The sequence below is a fragment of the Stigmatopora argus genome, chromosome 5 (assembly GCF_051989625.1).
Source record: "Stigmatopora argus isolate UIUO_Sarg chromosome 5, RoL_Sarg_1.0, whole genome shotgun sequence".
In the NCBI taxonomy this organism is placed as follows: domain Eukaryota; kingdom Metazoa; phylum Chordata; class Actinopteri; order Syngnathiformes; family Syngnathidae; genus Stigmatopora; species Stigmatopora argus.
Window position 1 is genome coordinate 5,408,807 of NC_135391.1, and position 20,312 is coordinate 5,429,118.

Sequence of the window (20,312 nt, forward strand, 5' to 3'; positions counted from 1 at the left end):
TTAATTTGATCCTAAAACAGAGAGTTGGCACTCATGATTTACTTTCCCGGGCCACACAAAATTATACAGCGGGCCAGATTTGGCCCCCGGGCCGCCACTTTGACACCTGTGGCTTAAATAATAAAATTGTAATATTCAAGAGACCTCTCCATGTAAAATTATTATTTTACGCAAACAGTGCTGTGGCAGGGTCTCAGCTATCCTTGCTAAATGAATAAACTCCACATCCCCTGAGGGATCTAGTCTGTAATTTATGGTCCCACAAAAAAAAGGAAAAAAAGTTGCGACAAGGACTTATGGCCTGCGAGCTGTTTGTGTTAGCTGCCCTGCAAAAGGGATCACATTATCAGCTTCACCAGTGTGTGAATTAGAAAGGGAAAGAAAACTATCAAGTGTGGGTGTGTGAGAGAGAGAATATTTGTTGGAACGTGTGTGTGTGTGTGTGTGTGTGTGTGTGTGTATTTGTTGAAGCCTTGGGGATATGGCAGTAGTCTTGTGGCAAAGCATCGCCATATGGTGAGAACATTTTGAAAATTAATGTCGCAATTCTCTGTAGCTGCAGAAGCCAACAAAACAAGAGCCGCTGCATTAAAGGAACATTTGCGTCAAATGCATAATATTATAGGCAGAGTTGCAAAGTCACTAATGGGTTGACAGATGTTATGAGCAAAACAAAACAAACAAAAAAACACCACAAATGTTACATCAAGATGATTTATTTGACCGTTTAGGTTTATTTCAGCTTTTCCTGCCTGATTTGTGAATCCCTGCAACATCTGTAGTCACCACTATACAATGAAATACATCTAATGCCTCAAAGTGGTCTTCAACTTGGTTCCCAGGCTGTTTTTAGATGTGTTATGTCCATCGGCAATGATCATAATTCCAAGGTCATGGCTTCTAGATGGCTTTTCCACTATTAGGACTCATTAAAGCTCATTAGACTTCAGCTGTTTGTCTCGCTTCTCCTCATACATGATTATGGACGCATAACCAGAAAAGATGGACTGTCACATATGCCCACACAAATAGTCTTGCAAGCCCACAGCGCATCTTTTGGTACAAACGCATAGCATGGCAAATGGAAGCTGTGGAGAGTTCGTAGAAACCAGTGTTTGGTAAATGGAGAAGGCTGGGAGTCAGGGAGTGGAGTGGAGTGGAGTGGAGTGGGCAAGAGTAGCAGGTGTTTCATTTTCAGGCCCCACTGGGGGCATTCCTCTATTCTCAACCACGGGCCAAGGTGGCGCGGCTGTCTGGAAACAAGTTCATCAACAGCCCGTGACACGAGATGAGGTATCAGTGGTGGGAATCCAATTCTCTGTCACTGACGACCTGTTGTTGCATGCTGCTCGAGCATCATCCATTATTTTAAGAACATTCAGAACTTCTGCAGCAATCGCTGGCTTTTATCCTTGCTTATTTATGCTCTGAGGAACTATTGATTACTGGATTAGCACTGATACGCTAATTTACTCTTTATGGGCATTTTGGAGTGTTACATTTAACCCTTTGGCTCCTCGATGCTTGGAGGATTTATTGCATTTTGTAATGTATGAAGGTTCTATTTACCTCTTTAGCATAATTTTCGGATTTTTTCCATCCAAATTGACCAATATAAGATTTCTGAAATAATTCAGATATTTATTATGAATATTTTTTCTTGAGCAATGAAAACCGTTTTGGAGTTTCATAGCCAAAAAAACTCCAAGAAAATGTTTGTTTATCTGTGCTCGTCTTTTGTTTACATTTAATAGCTGTTTTGCAGAGGGTGATTATTTCTTCAGGCTAGCGAGAGATGGCGGCACCTAACGGAGTCTTATCATTATTTTTTGTTTCTACAGTGTTTAGGGAGCATGGTGCTATATTCAAAACGTTTTTTGCCACCCAATGTATTTTTGCTATTTAGGCCTGTCATGAGAACGTTTTAATTTTCACAAAAATGTGCTTTAGGCAGTCATAAGGTTAAATCGTTCTTTACGCCTTATTCCGGTCTCGCATAGAGGTAAATATGAGACTATTGGCAGTATTTGTAGTGAAGAGGTTTCTTTGTTAGTTTCTCATTTTGTCTCATTAGGATCATGCCCAAACGTTGTAAAAGTAGCAGTGCAACATCACTTAGTTGTCAAGAAGAATATCAATTTTTTTAGATATACTTGGATTACAATTTTCCACAGTTAAATGTTTTTAACAGTAAGATTTTGAGTTACTCTGAGGAGAGAAGTAACGAGGATTTTAACAGGAAGACCATGTTGATGTGCCAGATTCATGGGTCACTGGTATGGTTGTACTTCCCTGCTGGCTGCCATGTGCTGAAGTGTAACAGCCAGGAACGAGATGCTGAGCAGAGGGAGATGATGCGGCAGGAGGGGGACTTTAAGCAGGGGAATGGGCTGTTACAGTCCATTAAAGTACAAGATAATAATGGTGGGAGGTAATACAACTGCTGCAGCAGGGGCTGCTGTCCGAAAGCCAAGAAAGTTTCCAGTGTGGATTTACAATGAACTTTTATGATGGAGCTGGATTTTTATATTATTTTCCAGTGCAATCCTAAAAAAAAATACAATAAGTACCTGTTATTTGATTCTCTCTGTGCACAGCCTATATACGTATTAGCCAGTATTATCATTTTGCCATAAAAAGTAGTGGTTATAATTACCCTGTTTGCTCTTTAATCAAATAAATGCTACAAATATAGAGTGAGACAAAACATAACCATATTTGTTGTGAAAGAGCAGGAGTTTATTTACTTTATGTGTTTCTGTATAGATTAATATCACCTGTGTACGACCTTAACATTGTTGAATGCTGTTCCATATCCCCACCCTTTACTGTGGGATATCAGATATGGTCAGCGGCTATTTAGGAGGTCACAATGGGCCTGTCTGGGTTCGTGAGATTAATGAAGACTGCTTTCTGTGGCTGGGAGGCTTTGGGGATTCCATTTTCTTTCTACACATGCTTCTCGAGTCTACTTAAACTCAGCCACGCACGAGACTGCTCAACACTCTGTAGGACAACAACTCGCCTGAAGTTGTGGATGATCATTTTTATCATGATTTCACTGTAAATTTATCAATGTTAGCCCAGATTTTTTTCTTCTATAGAAGCACCTGTAAAAAGCTTAGTTTGGTTGCTATGATCTTAGAAAACGTACAGCACGCGATATAAGCTATCAAGTGGAGTCTTCTATGATGACGTGGGTTCCAGGAATTTATTTATTTACTCCTCAAACACTGAGCTTCATCACCCCGATTTGGGAGTCAGTGCCCTGGTTGTAGTTAGAACGTGGAGGTGACCTGACACACGATCAGATCTTTGTATCGCTATATAAATCATAGGTGTTGCACCCAGGGGACGATTGTACAATGCTAGACATGTCGTGAACTCTCCAGCCTGTTGTGAACTTGCCCCAAGGCGGGCGTATCAGATGTTGTTGGCCCTATGTGCTGCTGTCAGCGTATCGGCTCCTCAAATGAAGGGTGGCAACTTAAGAAAAGAACACATCACCTGCAAGTTCACATTATAGCCTAGCCTTGTACTCACTCTGGGGATAATGTAAAAAGGCTGCAGGGTGGAAGACCTTCACAAACAGTGATAACTATATGCCTTGTCCCTCCTGGTTCCATTATGTTGCTTCTTCTCTGATTTAGATCATTGTCTTGTTGCAATGTTCATCAGAATTTAAACTTCAAACATAAGAGACATGGCTTCCAATTAATTCAGCAAAGTATCAAACATTAAACATGTGAATTTATTATTATTATCATTGTTATTAGCAAGCTGTCCAGGCCCTGGGGTAGCAAAGCACACCCAAACACTGATACTCCTTCCACCGTGCTGTGTAGTCGTATTTATTTTTCTCATCTTTCATGTCACATTTCGCAACTTTGGGGTAGCTTCATTTCAGCACAAAGACAACCATCAATAAGCCCATAACAAATAACCCGTCGCTCGTAATATTGAAGTTTTTTGCCTGGACATATTGTTCAGCAGCTGTTGAGTGTTTGGTAATAGGAAAAAAAAGTCTCAAGACACCTGCGGGATCTAAAAAAATATTTTTTCTTCCAGACTAAAATTAATGTTGTAACTCAAATAAAGCACTTGCAACAGTCCCAATATTTGGCATCCCACAAAGGTATCACCACATGTAGTGTACAGAATTGCATGAGTCATTTGCCCTCTCAATGTTTGTATGCGTGTGGACATTCAAGGCATGTGTTAAGTGCAAGTGTGTGCGTGGAGCATGTGTGCGCGTGCGCTTTTGTGCGCGCAGCAGCTTAGCGGGTGTGAGATGGCTATCTGCGGCCATACATCAGGGCCAGTGTGGCAGCGGGCCCATGTAATTATTGAGTCTCAATGGGACACTGTGTTATTTTGGCCCAGGGTGAGATACTTATCTGGCCCTGTCAGCATCCACCTGGATGGATGATTCTCACTCCTCCGAGAGAGGCAGCTCACCTTCCTTCAGCATCAAAGCCAAACTGGACATTTCTCTCACAGCCACACAGCTTGGCCAAATGAGCTCACGGTGCCAAATAATTCTGCAAGGGCATGCCGGAGCTCCTTTTGGCCGCTTACGCTGGAAAATCAATAACGCCTGCCAGTCAATTGGTCCATCAGAAATGTGTCGGCTTTTCATGCTGTCACATCGTATTGAGTAGAGTTAGAATAGAGACATAGTAACATTGGACACATATTGTCACTGGCTTTAAATAATTACCTTTTAAAACTTGTATGAAGATAAAAAATATAAATATGAGAGATCAAGTGATTGGAAATCGAATATACCCCCTATCACATCAATTGAATGAATGCAAGCACATTTCAGTCTACTTTTAGACATCACCGTTGCTTGAGTTCAAACATGGAATTTAAAGCACTTATCTTGAGGATCACTTTACATTCTGCAGTTTGTTTGTGATGGGTTGTATAATTGCCTGCTCCAAAATCTTTCAGCACTTTCCTTTATCCTGCCAGTAGTAAACACACTATGCGTATACAAACATTTTTCATAGAAAACATGTACATAGTTGTATTAAAGCTGTCACTTGGAGAGATACATCTTCTACCTACTCTCTTGCAGTAATAAATCAGCCAAAAACATTCATATTAGTTGAGAAATAGCTCATATTTACAATTGTAAGGGTTCAGTTAAATAGGGCCATTCTGTCACTCATCAAGAATGGCTGAACGCAATCCTGACATTAAGCTTTGTTACATGTATTTGCTTTTAACCAGTCCATTAGGTTCAGATAAACTCTGTCTACCTCAGCAGGTAAAAACCGTGCAACCCCGCCCTTGACCTTTGCCCCTGTAAACCCCCCTCCATCCTACCACTTTACAAGCCATTCAGCAAGCTAGTATATATATTCTACTATATGGCTTCATTAACACATATCTGTCTGTTTGCTCCGCACATGAACAAGGCAGCAATTTAAATTGAATGAATAACTGTCCAATCGCAAATGGAATGAAAAGCTGTTGGTGTCAGTCAAAAACCAAGGTTCACTTGTCCCAAATCCTTGTCAGGAGTCACAAAACCATAATATTATGATGAAACCATGAGTGAACATATTTCTAATCATAGACATGACAGTTTAGGTCAGCGGTAGTTCAATAACACATAGTGTTCTTCCACCCCCAACTGGCCTGGGATGGTAAGAACACATCGTTTCTTGTTCTCTCCAGTTTACTACTGGTCGACGGCATCTCATCTCCGCCAATGACCAGTAGATTGACAAACCCTCGATGAACCATTGCGTTAACTAGTTCTGCTTTACAAATCTTACAACGCATGCTCTATATTGATTAGGCGCTGTTCCGAGAAGTCGTGCATGAGTGCATAATTTTCACGATTTTGGCGTGTGCGCACAACTTCAAACCAATCTATTTAAGATGGCCATTCTGTAGTCAGCATTGTATGTCTGTGTGTGTTGAATCTGATCAAGGCCCCTGTTAAGCCTCGAGGTGTTCTAAAATCCCCACACAGCCTTGCGGCTTTAGCAGTGGTCTTTGCAGAATATGTGTAAACAGCTAAGGGCACCAAGTGTTTCGATCAAGCAAGCAGATAGCAGCTGTTTGAACAGAGACCTGTGACCAACTTTTAAGCGGGGCAAAGAGACAGTGCAATAAGAATGAATCCAAGATCTTGCAAGCTGCCTTTGGCCTTTATAGTTTACAGAAAGAGCAATACACAAATTCCATTTTTGTATTTTAATCGCACTGTAACTTCTCTCTGTATTTATTCATGATTACTTGGAATAAGACATTATAGATTTGCTTGAATTGAAACTATAGTGTAGCTGTGCTATATATCTGAGCAGTTATTGCTCTTTATACTGAATATTGTTGGAATTTTGTTTCAATGTAACATAAGTGTAGTTTTTGAAGGTATTCTTAATGTACACATACATACACACATACAGCTTGTATGTATGTGCAAGTACAAGTTGGCAAATATGCTACAAGAAAAGTTATAAATGGAGGTAAAGGTAAAGTAAATCAAATATTTAATATACAAAGTTTTAAAACATCGTTTAGTGATAAACATTTTTCTCATTTTGAATGTGGAATAATGTGAGGAGAGGGCCTTGCCTTCTATTATTGTTTTTAAATAAAGCATAGTAAATATTCACTAGTAAATATGTATAAACAAGTTTGGTTATGATGTCCATCTGCTCAAAACCAAAGAATGGAAAACAGTAGAAACAAACCTTTTTTATGATGTTCATGTCTCAATGGCTGGGAATGAATATAGCTGATTGCCAATGTACTTTCTTCTGTGCAATTGAATAAAATAAGAGAATAAATAACACACCGTAGAATATGTGCTGGTGGTCACATTACTATTTTAATGCCAAATCAAAGTCATGCCAATCTCGGCATCTATCTCGAGGAAAATGTGTGAATGTGTTTTTGCGTGTGTTTAACGTGTGTGTGGTCTTGTTTGCCAAAGAACAGAGGAAATGGTCTGTAATGTTGTGGACACACAGGTGTGTGGAAGTTGAAAGCGTCGGGCCTTAGCGTCCGCCGAGTGGAGCTGACAGCCCTCCCTGTGATGAAAAGCGCCCTCGTTTAGCAAAGCCAAAGCTCTGAAATTAAAGAGGGCGGTGACAGTAAAAGTTAGGAAGGTCATCAAGACCTTTGCACACACACGGCAGACAATGAAAGACAAAGATGGATGACTACAGGTAACATCCATAAATTACTTTTAACATTGTGTCTCTCCTTTTTTTGGGGATAGATCACCACTTGGGTCCAGTCCATCACCTGAAGGTGCAAAGATGTTTGTTCCATCTTCACTAAAGTAAGGTCAGTCGAATTTTGTTTAGTTTTAAAGGGCCCAAGAGCAACAAAATTAATAATATCAAAAATATGTGCAGATAGATATTGTTTTGCAATTGCACCTGACTCACTGAATTTACAAATCTCATTTATAAAAGATGAGCTTTTATATTATGATTATTTACAAAATATTAATCAGGTACACAATTTTTAGTTGGTCCTCTCAAATTATAGTTTTAAGCAGAATTGTAGTGAAACGATTAACCTGGTAAGTGATGGGTTTTTTTCTTGGCAAAATATATGAATTTTGTGATATGAAATGACTGTGTTATGATAGTTAACATGTGGGATTCACGCATGGCAGGTAAGTTGTGTTAACTAAAAACAGTTTTTTCCAAGTCACCAGGCAATTTGCAATGACTAAGTAACTTGAAACCCAAAAGTACAACTTTTTGGGCTTGGGGACATCTTTTGAATTAAACATGACTACATCAATAATACATCTTCAGGTCAAGTACGCATATTGAATCACCAATCATAATTCTTCATACATTTATAACTACGACTAACCTATGGATGTTCTGGTCACCCATGGATTACATTGCTGCGGGCCTACACTCATTGTAAATGAAAAAAAAAAGATATTCTTGCTTTCCTTCCCGACTCAAACTGACCCTTTAGGATTCTCTACACTTCAGAAACGGTGTCAGGAGATTCTCTTAACAGTCATTGGAGACGTTTGGGTTGGCAAGGTCATTCTTCCTGCTTGGTCAGCCACATGCACGATCACACACAGATACTCATTGTTCAGTCTGCTTGCTATCAGCCTAAAACGCTCCTGGCTATGAATCAATTGAAGGGAGAAAGAGAGACTGAAAGTCAGAGAGATCGCTTTTAAGTAAACAGAGGTGAACAGGTCTCCGTCACTGGTCAGATTTATTGGACTGGCAGTCGACCCGAACTGTCCTACGCTCCAGTGGCTTAGCTTGATGTGTTGTGGCCAAAGGTTGAGGGGTTACTGACACCCGGCCCATAAAAATGTTAATTGACTGGTAGTAGCCTAAGACAGGTGAACTGGAGGTCACTCTCTGGGAACAGCTTTTATTCATTCATTCATTTTCTGTACCACTTAGCCTCACAAAGGGTCGAGGAGGGTGCTGGAGCCTATCCCAGCTAACTACGGGCACCAGGCGGGGGACACCCTCAATTGGTTGCTAGCCAATCGCAGGGCACAAGGAGACAGACAACCATTCACACCCATAACGAGGGGTAATTTAGAGTGCTTGTTATTATTATTTCATGTCAATGAAATGATGACATAATGCAATGATGTTGATAAGAAATAAATGTTAAATCTTGCACTGCCAGACAGCAAATTGTTGGAGAATTTTTAAGTTGTCAGTGCAGAATATTAAATCTTGCCGATCATAACAAGGAAAGATGGCCATTGTTGGCAATCTGTTTCCCATACTTTATGGGGACATTTTGTCCTTGGTGACTTGATGAAATATGAGAGCAGCACTCAGATAATGACAGTGCGATGTTTCAGATATTTTGTATTTGCACTTGAACAGAAAATATTCCCCTCAGAAGCATTAAACAGATTTTAGTTCACGCTGACCCGCCATGTTTCAATGACAGCTAAATTGATTCCATGACATGAGTGGGTAATGTGCGTGAGAGCAAAAATGGGGAGGGGGCAAGCCCACTGATTGAGTCACAGACATTGAGAGGCAGACACAATCAAATCTGGCTGTGTTGATTCATATCATTTAATAAAATGGTGAGTCAATCATTCTGCAACTCTATTTTTCTCTCATCTTTAACAGCACCACTCATTTCCTAAGTGTCCATCTGATTGCTGCATCAAGTGAATGGATTATCAGGATATTCCATTTTCATAGAATTCTTTGGAAAACAGGGCAAACTATTCAGCAGAGAATTGCGATATGAATCAGATTTGAATCCAGTCTTTATTTAAGTCAACTAATTTTTGTTCAACTTGTTTCAGTATTAAACCAAAGGGATTGTCCAGATCTAAAATCTCTGATGTTTTTATGCTATCTCATTTAAGCCACCAAGTAGTGAACCAAGCTTTTTTGAAAGGATTCCAGGATATTATTACAAGCAGATGATAGATCACATGCGTCAAAGTAGCGGCCCGGGGGCCAAATCTGATCATTTTGTGTGTCCCGGTAAAGTAAATCATGAGTGCTGACTTTCTGTTTTAGGATCAAATTAAAATGAAGAGTATATATGTATATATAAACATTGTTTTAGATCTATAAAAAACTGAATATTCAGGGCTTTTAATCCAGTTCTTTTAATCCATTTATAAAAAAATATATCGAAATATTATATCTAAAATGGTCCGGCCCACGTGAAATCAAGTTGACGCAAACCAACCCGAGTCTGACACCCTTGTGATAGATGATGCCTTAAACTTGTGCTTCTCTGACAGCTTATTTATTGTGACAGATATATTATTTTACATCCTTCTACTGGCTAATTCATAATTTCACAAAAGAGGCAGAAAAACGGTGACTAGAAATAAAGATGGCAATAATGTGGTTTCACGTAAAACTATGGAGAAACAAGTTGACAGAAACAATACGTATTTCTTTTCACTGTTTCTCGCAATGTTTCAACGTCATTGGATTTGGCGTGTGCAAAATCTATCCCTGTGGAGATAAAAACTGAAGGGCAGACAACTTGGATCAGGGTGTACTTGATATTCAGATAGATGTCAGGAAGGGCTCTCATAGCTTGCCACTGTCTTATTTATGAGGCTAATGGTGTTCAGCTCCATGGCTAATCATTTTTCCATGCACGATGAATCCGTTTGTGGAAGACACCAAGCATGCCTCCTATTGGCCAGAAGGCAAGATGAAGTTATGGATGGTTATAGTATCCATAAATGAAGAGACTATGGGCATTTCATTAAGATGGAATGATATAGTTTATTCACCAAAGTATGTTTAGTTATTTATTTGAAATAACTCCAGTCTGATCAATTCCATGTAATTCTACGGAGTGAGCTAGTGGGCTTTGTTCAGACAGGCCTGGCCTCGTCACTCACTCGGAGACACTTTGACAACACCTTTTGTCTTGTCCATTTGACTGGAGGTGAACCCGAATAGTTGGACATGATGGATGACATCCTACAGGAGAGTGACTGAGGAAAGACAGATCACACTTTACTTCTGTGCCACTATCACACACTCGCTTGGCACTTTCGAGGTCACTACAAAAGTATAGATTTCTAAAGGGAGACATCTTTATCTATTGTGTCAGCAAAGGAAGTAGCGGGTCAACCCACTGAATGCTACCAGAAGAAAGGGTGGACATACCCGTTAGAAATAAATGGAATCTTTCCGTGAAGATGTTCTTCATAGCTTTAGTATTGAAATGCATACCTGTCAACCTCTGCCGATAACTGCCCTTATAAATGATTATGATTCCCCTTACAAACCCCCCAAAAACCTTACAAACACCGTACGACTCGTACGGTGTTTGTAAGGTTTTTGGGGGGTTTGTAAGGGGAATCATAATCATTTATAAGGGCAGTTATCGGCAGAGGTTGACAGGTATGGAAATGCAAAGTTGAGCCATCCAGGAAGTCATAGACTTTCCCCATAGGTACTAACACTACCAGAAACACTTATTCATATTTACAACTTCAATTCTGCCATTCAATGCCAACGTTTTTTTAGTGCAAGGCTTGCTAAGCTCAATATATACAAAGCTGAGGACCAGAATGCTCATTCTTGAGGTCGTTTTTCTTGTCTGTATCATGTAAACTGACCACTTGCTTATTTTCCTTGCCTCAGCACACAGATACTATGCCATAGCGAGTAGAATCTGGACAAGCCCTATTAATCATTGCGTAGAATGTTTTTAGTCGTATGGCTAGAATGGATTGCTGTTTGTTTAACATGTGTATGATGTTGATTTATCTTTCCTTGTCATGGTGCATGTGAGCTTCATGCACATACCAAGCTATTGTTTGCATTTGGGGTGTGTGTGAATGTATATGTGACTTGCATTACCCTATTCCTGCACCCAATGACTAGAAGGATACGATATCATAAATCCATTAATCAAAGTTACAGAACGAAGCTGTACCGCTTTTTGGTGTGTTCAGCTGTGGTTTCGTTATTTGTTGTATTCGTTGCAAAAGTCTTTTCAAATTTATGAAAAATAAATTCTGTCAAACGGACACATTGTGCACTATGTACTGCACATACGCAATACTTTTTGATTTAAACTTAATGACATGGTTAAATAATTAGGTTATGTTAGAACTTTATTTCATCCCGTATTCGGGAATTTTTTTGGTTGCAGTAGCAAGACAGACACAAGACACACAAGACAATGTAGAACTAGGTAAATAATTACCCTTATTTTACACGTGTACTTCAACTGAAGTGCAGTTTGGGTGCACTTTTGCCAACTTTGGTATACTAATGGTGCTTGGAGAGCCTTGCTAGGGATGCTTGCAGTCTTTCACATGTTGCAGTTACAACCTGTAGCACCAGGTGACGCTGTTGTGCTGCAGTGGACACCTGCAATCCAACTATAGAGTCATGGTTGGGTCGATTGTGTCTCAAGGGCCACATCAGCACTCAGGAAGCAACTAGCAAAACTGCCCCTGGCTGATAGTCATCAGCTGGCCCCTCACACACTCCCTTCTCTTCTTATGCGCATGCACGTTCACACGTAGATGGTCACATTTACAAATTGCTCTGCTTGTGCCAGCTCTCATTATTCACTGTTTAAACTTGGTTGAGTCATACACAGCTGTGCGTGAGCTTTCTAGCGCTCTAAATGTAGCGATTATCTTTGGAAGGAAGGAATACGGATAGGTTCTCGTTACGGTTCGGACTGACCAACATGTCCATTCACTTCTGACTCATATCCTCCATGACTCTTCAAGGCTTGGATTGAAAAGCACAATAGGGATGGAATGGAGATGAGAGCATAAGAAAGAGATGGTGCTCCCATCCCAAGTTGAAGACAAAGCAACTCACTGTCTTTATTGTCGCATCACATGCACACCAATGAGCCAATGTGTGTTGGCGTGGTGCTGCGTTTGTTGTATGTCAGTGAGAGTGAGGAAGGGAGGGTGGCTGTTTATACTTTGCATTTAAATGACACTCCAGACAGTGTGCTTGTGCATTTCTAATGTGGAATGTAGTCCCTGTTTTCTTTTGATCACTTTTGTGGCACGGGTGAGTGTTTTGAGTGCTCTTCAGGTGATACATTGAAAATCAGTGTGCACTCACTCGCATATCAAATTTCATCGTTTAATGTCCACGTTATATTAGAATTTATTGACGGAAAGTTTATCGTTTTGAAACTTGACACTATTGTTTTACCGCGGACTTCAATCCACCATCTTGGAGAAATAAACAATGAAGGAAGGTGGCTGCCGCAGGATGTTTTTTTGGCATCATTCAGCTTATTACCTTTGTTTTGTGGGTGGCTTTGCACAATAGCTTTTTTTTTTTACATATGAGAAAGACTTGATAAATGAGAGAGTAGAGGAATCTAATTTCGGACAAAGCCATCGCATCTTTCTGAGGAAACAGTGTTTATGAGGTGATGTGATTGATGACTACAGCTAAGTAGAAGTGTCAGTGGAATAACATTATTCACCTTCTTCCTCAGGCCTCGAGTTATCTTCACTATCATTAGTCAACTAGGAGATGGAGATTTCTCTTTCTCTTTCCTGAAAACAACCTCATCGTTGATATAATGTAGACGAGATTCCGGAGTGATCGTTGTCAGAGAAGAATTCCCTCTGCGTGATCTTACATGTAATTCCATTAGTGTTTTATTGTTTTTTTTTGCCTGTGATGAAACAAGGCAATTAGTGGTGTAGATACTACATGGAGGAAAAAAGCATATATTATCAGTAGTGTGCGGACATGCATTTCCCCAAAGCAAATGCGCGATAACTGACTAAAAAGGTGGATACTGAGATAGAAGCATTTTCCGTGTGTCAGACCTAAGTATAATTATGGTTTCATTCATTAGTGTATCTTCCCGGCAACGTGTTTGGAAGGATGCCACTTAGCTCAGCTCTTTCTCCTCTAAAATCCCTTCCCAAAAATCACGGCTGAGCCTCTTCTTTCTCATCTAAACCCCCACTCTACTCCACCCGGCTGACTGTCCGCATGTCTTGACAGCTCATAAGGCAATGCGGCACATCAAAGCATTGGTAGCCCTTAACCAAGTCATATTTTGCTTCAAATTACTTCCCGTAGAGAGGGAGAAACAAGATAAGGAGGCAGGGGAAAAAAAGAACAAGGAGGAGCAAAGAAAGTCATGACAAGCAACGCTCCCTCAAGATAAAGTAGCATGGCAAAAAAAAAAACGCTAACTTTATTTATCTCAGAACCATGTGAACACTCTAACACATAAATCAAATGAAGAGCATGTAGGAAATGACTATAAAACAAGCTTCACTATTGTTAAATGCAAAAGAAAAATGAGAGAAAATGTAAACATACGTAACGTACTCATGCAGAACCATAGTAAACAATGATCGTCCGTGTAGTATCAATTTTGAGAAACCCAAAAGTTGATTCAGTATTTTTATATATGACCGTTATGCATCAGAGTAACGTCACACGAGGCGTTAACCGCATTTCCTTATTATTCTATTCTTTGCATGTGATTGATGTGTGTATTTTAGGGCTGTAGTAAGTCGTCAGAAACTAGTATTAGAACACTATGAATTTCCAATGAATACTGCGACAAGGATTTCCTGGAAGAGTTTTGTCAAGAGGATGCCAGCTCCATGGCGAGGTCTGTCAAAATGGACTCATTTCTGGACTGATCATTTCACCCCAGATGGCTCATCGGGTCGTTTGTCATGTTTGTTGGAGTTAAAGCCGTTAACTATGCCAATGAAAGACCATGAAGGCATTTATTGGATACCAGCTACTATTATGATTAGCTTAGCAACTGGCCGATATTTCCCAGTCCCGATGCCTTGATGCTCATACCATATCTTAATAGGTTCATCTTATTTGACATAGGAAAGCTCCTTACTGCGTAATATATTTATTTTTCTTAATATTCCAACTTTTATTTTTTTTGAATGGGTGATGTGACAAAGTGCCCATGAGTAAGAGAATGCCATTTCACACTCTTGTTCACTTCTAGCGCGCTGTTGTTTTGAAGGCAATTGTCTTTCTCTGACAAGTATTTAATACATAAACAAAATGCTGACAATGACATTGTCTGAGTTCTGTGAAAGGCAGAAGGCTAATTGCGGGTGCTTTGACGGCTCCCATGCAAAATGTTGAAGAATCTCTTGAGTGCTTCGATGAAACACCAAGGCCATATTTTTGCATTTGTGCCGTGATTGTCTTTTATTTCTTGTCACGCTTGCTATTAGTATTCTAATCCTGTCTATAAAAAAGACAGCAACACTATAAAATATACAGTTTGAAGATTTGCCACCTGGATGTTACAAACTTTGTGGAAAAGTAACTATCTTACCACTTCCCTCAGGTGTCACTTAAAGCCTCTAAAGGCTGAGACGTGAGGCGCAAGCAATGCTCCGGACTAGAAAAAGTCATATGTCACGGTCCTACAAATGTGTCTGTGTTTACTGGAGTGAAGCGACCCACATAAGGAATACGGTGATTACCTATTCATAAAATCGCCAACTCTGAAATTCATATTCTTGTCATGGTAGCAAATTTAGAACTTGGCGGCAGGGTAAGCTGCCGCATAAATAAGTTGCTGGAGGGAAGGAGGACAATCAGCATGCTTTATCTACCTTTTCGTCGACGGACAATTCGTTGCCGGACATTTTGTCGACGGACAATTCATCGACGGACACTTCGTCGCCAGACAGTTATAATAACAGACGAACTTAGGGTTTCATTAAGAGGGGAGAGATTTGTTTTAGTCGCATAGGAAGATATAAAAAGTATGCACTGGTATAGAGTTGATGGTTGTCAGGTGCACTATCGAACGTACCGTCGCAAAACCAGCGCATACTTTTACCAATAAATCGAGATTAGCGTCAGTTGCCATTAAAACAATATCTTCCTCTTCGACTAAAACACATCTCTCCCATCTTAACGAAACCCTAAGTTTGTCTGTTATTATAACTGTCTGGCGACGAGGTGTCCGGCGACGAATTGTCCGTCAATGAAATGTCCGGTCGACGAACTGTTTGGCGACGAACTGTTTGGCGACGAAGTGTCCGGCGACGAATTGTCCGTCGACGAATTGTCCGTCGACGAAATGTCCGGTCACGATATCAGGTCATATCAACTCACTAAAGTCTTGTCGACAAAGGTATGACGTAGCATTAATGCAGTGGCTAATTGTCCTTTGACCATCTACCATTTGTTATCAAATTGTGTTTGTTTGCATCCATTAGTTGCATTAACACTCAGTAATGTTTTAAGAGTGACGATCTCAATAGAAAGCCGAGGATGCTCAGGCTACTGTTAGCATTGCCACTTGGATGCCTCTCTGGTGTGGTGTCCTACGGACATCCCACCTTAAGAAATGGCACACAAGGACAAACCAGGGCATGCTTAAGACACTATCTCTTCTCTCTGCCTTGAAGAAATAGACAGAGAAGCTGGGAAGAGAGAAAGCTCAACTTCCCTGCTTCAAGGGACTGACAACAAAAAGCCTAAATGACCTTCATGTGAAAGAAAATTGCTTTTTGTATTTAAATATGCAAATCATGTGAATTTCATCCTGAACTGGTGGCCAGCCAATCACAATTACTGCTCTTAAAATGTAGATGTCCAGACCTTTACTTTCTTACTAACTCACTAGGATGACTCTGAGTCTTCCACGGGCAAAGACATAACAGTGCAATCGTCCCTCAAATGGGTCATGAGCCTAAGGAACATTTCACCAGGTGGCATCTGAAAATGATGCCTCAATTGCCCAATTGGTCTTGAGGCGCATCAACTTGGAGGCCTTCTTACGCTGCAATTCGCAGTGCACCATTGACTAACCAATTCATTGTCTACGGTTGAGGAAGTGGCATATACGCATTACTAAGCATTGCAGGGGAGCAGGAGGACCCCCTGTGCTTTAAATAGAAAAATAATTCATTTTAAACGATGATGACAATGTCCTAAAGTGGCTCTAAAAGAAGAGGAGCTGGCGGGGTGATTTAGTGCTGTTTTTAGACAACTTATTAACAGGAAATGGCAAGAGGATGCTTAAAGTCTTGATAGATGCAATGACTCACTAACTGTTCCCTGTTTAGCTCAAAATATAGCTCAAAACAGTCTTGGTGGAACCGTTCCTTAAAAAAAATGAGAGTAAACTTTCCAAGTTACCACAAAATCATTTAGACATTGCAACCCCCATATTGCTAAAGCAGGACTTTTTTATCCAACAATGGAACATGGATATTGTCAATCTGTGGTGAAAGCCTCACCGTTTCTCTCAGGTGCAACATCAACTCTTCTAAATGTTGGATGCTCGCACCGTCGTATTTTTCCAAGCTGCCGCGCAGACCTTTTACACTAAGCTAGTGCCATGTTAAAAGGGCTTTACGCCAAGTACCCCTTGGATGACCAAGCTCGTCACAATATCTCTAATGTCAGACTTTTCTTTTTGGTCACTGCCCAATGCTTGTGAGCACAGATGAGGCTAGGAGGTCAGATTTATCAGAAAATTGAAAAACTTCCTTATCGCACTCTGTTTCGTCTCGCACGATAATTTAACTCCTCCCCCTGTAGCAGGACTTGGCTACATGCAGGCATGAGAACTACAAACCCTATCTGATCTGTTATCCATTTATTATTTGTGATAAAAATCTAAGCTGTGTTCATAAATTAGCTCATTTAATGGAAAGCAAAACGATGACATTACATAGCTAATGAGCTGGCAAAAAACTTGTGAGATAAAAATGGATGGGGGAAACTGTTCAATAGTCCCCGAAGTGTCCATTAAAAGTCCATAAATGAAAAGCAGCCTGTTTGACATCGCCTATTACTATGGTGCAGCTGTCTTCAAAATCTCAGCATCATATCACATTGATTTAGTATTAGGCTTTGTTACCAAGACAACAGCGATGCTTGAGCATCTTTTTTTGTTGCCAAAGGCAGTCAGCACAGCAGTGCTGATTGCAAGAGGAGAAAAATGGCCTTTATAGTTGAAGATAAGATAAAACTGAGTGCACAATTTGTGACACTAAGCTTTCTGCCGATGACTTGAATGCTTGACTCACAGGCTACCTGAATTGTACAGTCGAAAAAAAATGCATTTAAATTCTCATCGTGACCATTGTGCGTTATTCCTCTTCTTCCTTTTTTTTTCTCCCTTTAACACCGTTATCTGAGAAATCCAACTCTGTGAGTTCACATCTTAGATAACCTAATTGGGACGTGGTTACATAATAAAAGCCACGTAAGTCCATATAGCAATGCTGTTTAATTCACTGCTGCGGTGAAATGTGCAAATACGCACTTCTAATCCCCTATAGGTCTAATTAAAAGAAAATCAGCCTTTTTAAAATAATGCCTGGAGGGAATACTGTGTAATCATGTATTAACAGAACGATTACCACAGAAATAAAGCTCAATTTGCATATAATAGAAGCTGACTTTATAACACAGTCTTTACAAGCTTTTTTGGGAAGCTTTGCTTCACTCAAAACTTTTTTTTAAACTGCCAAAGGATTGTTGATCTCAATTGGCACTTGAGTTTTATGCTTTTATGCTAACCGTAAATTGCAACTAGTGGATTTTTGTCCTCTTGCCAAGGCATCGCATTATTATTTATGTTTGAGCACAACTCAATCTGGATAGAATCTTGTATGCACGGCACCCCAGATTAGAAATCCTCTGTTGTCTGCATGTTTAGATTATCTAGCGAGATCATCTGAAACGATTATCCCGTATTCTGTCATGCTACCAGACTTCATTGCCCAGATAATCTTGTCGTGTTTAGGGCAAACATCTTTAAACATTGCCGTAAACCTCAAAATGCACTACATAAACAACTTCAAATACACATTTCATCTTCATCTTTCTTAGTACACTGTGTTGTCAATTTCCAGCTGTTACACTTAACCGGGCATTCACCTGAACATTAAACTGAAATGGATTTCGAACACAGTCTGTACAAAAAAAGATAGAAGAGAATATCCGCACCTTAGGACATTTCTTGACTCAAAAGTCTACTTTTCAAGTTCCATCTGCTGGGGTAGAAGAAATCTGAACAGGTGGAAGTAGCTTACTTATTTGTAGCTATTTTGATTTTTGCTATGATCACATTTGTATTGCGTTTTTTGTTTGCTCACAACTCGAAACTGGTTGATGTAAATCCAGTAATTTATACGGGATAGGCTCCAGCACCCCCCGTGACCCTAATGAGGATAAAGTGGTTCAAAAAATGAGATGAGATGAGATCACTGACGTCATATTCAAATATTGGTAAGAGTTAGCAGCATCTGCGTCAGCTGTTTTGATGGGCTAGGAACAAAAAAACAGATGCACATTTAGGAATTTATGATAAGAATATTCAATGTGAACCTAGAGTTAAATGCAACAGAGATGTGAAAATATTGTAGAGGGAGAGCGGTAATGAGTTTATCGCACCAGGATAATCTCTCAGGCGCAAAAAGTGATTCAGCCATAGTCTTCTAATAGAAATGCATGAAGCTCGTTCTTAGACATAGAGCCTTTCTATACCACGGTCAAAATTGAAAGATTATTTACGGGTAAGGATCTTGGCTCACATAAAAAAAGGTAAATAATCTTGATTTAAGAAATATGAATCCAGGCCTCAGAAATATGATGTTGAAAATAAGTCTCATTATCAGAAAACAACATTTGTATATAGGAGAGAGATGCAACAGAATGGAGATTATGACATTTTTTTTCCTACGAGACTGGTGTTCTGTATATCGTGCTCGCATATTCTCCTGTGATGATGCTTGTATGAAAAACTCGAGAGGCGAGGCTGCTGGTGTCACGAGGGTCCCGCTGTATTAGGTAAAATGAGAGAAGACAGGTTAAAGAAGCTGCACAGTAGGAGGAGTGTAGCCTCTTAAATTAGCAACTCAAGCAGCTCAAGGGAGTTCTGGACTTTGCCAAGATTATAAATCGTTGAATACTACAACTGAAATCAATTTAAGGCAGCTGCTTTCATTCAAATTGCTAAAAGGACCGGCACATGCTGTATCAAATCCATTGTGTGACTAAATTGTGAGGTAATTTCTCCTTATAATGCTTCCATTGTGCAAAACTGAATCTAATTCATTGAGACATTAACTCCTATTACAATGGTTTTCTAATCTTTAAACAATGACTCACATGAGGAACTAAAAGATAAAATAGGTGAGGTATAATAGCAATCAAACATTACACAAACAAATAACTATATACATTTTATTTATTTATTTTTTTGGTTTGATGCGTTTCCTTTTCAAATTACAATTATCGCAAAAGTCCCACAATTTGACAACATATATTTATATTTTTACTCCCAAATATTAAGTAGACATTCCCTCTTGCTCCACATTGAATCTCGACTCATGTTCGCCAACGTACTGCTAACTGCAGACCGTAATGCTAACCAACACATACCATAATATCGGGCTACAGAAGGCATTCACACTAGCCCAAATGGTGCACTCAACAAACTTTCTTGTTTGATACCAAACTAAACAGGGCGGGCGGAAATTGGATCATTGATTAGAGTAATAAGAAACCTAATTAACCATTTGCAAGAAGCTTTTCTGCAAAGGGATCAAAAAGACACGCTGAGAATGAAATTGTTTGTTCGTTCTGAAAGCTTAACAAGAGGAAAAGAGTCCCAACAAATAATGTGTTTTATTGCTACCTTTAAAGCGACTGTGTTTAAAGATAAATTGGTCTCCACTGAGGGCAGAGCATGATTAATTTTGTCTGCGATGGTAAGAATTTTATTATCAAAGTGGCTCATGAAGTCATTACTCCTGAGTGTTATGGAAATGCGTTGATCAATAGAACTACAACTCTTTGTCAGTTGAGCCACAAGCTGGA

General features: G+C 39.8%; 2 protein-coding genes across 9 annotated transcripts in view; both read left to right on the forward strand.

Moving 5' to 3' along the window:
• The window catches only part of arvcfb (ARVCF delta catenin family member b), a 340,912-nt gene that overhangs the window by 223,513 nt on the left and 97,087 nt on the right, over positions 1–20,312 (forward strand). The gene's annotated exons all lie outside the window — the stretch shown is intronic.
• Positions 1–20,312, forward strand: part of sema4c (sema domain, immunoglobulin domain (Ig), transmembrane domain (TM) and short cytoplasmic domain, (semaphorin) 4C) — a 226,463-nt gene that overhangs the window by 50,844 nt on the left and 155,307 nt on the right. For both annotated transcript variants that reach the window (XR_013300455.1, XM_077601836.1), the window contains exon 3: positions 7,244–7,311. The gene's annotated coding sequence lies outside the window, so the exon portion shown is untranslated. The remainder of the gene's footprint in view (positions 1–7,243; positions 7,312–20,312) is intronic.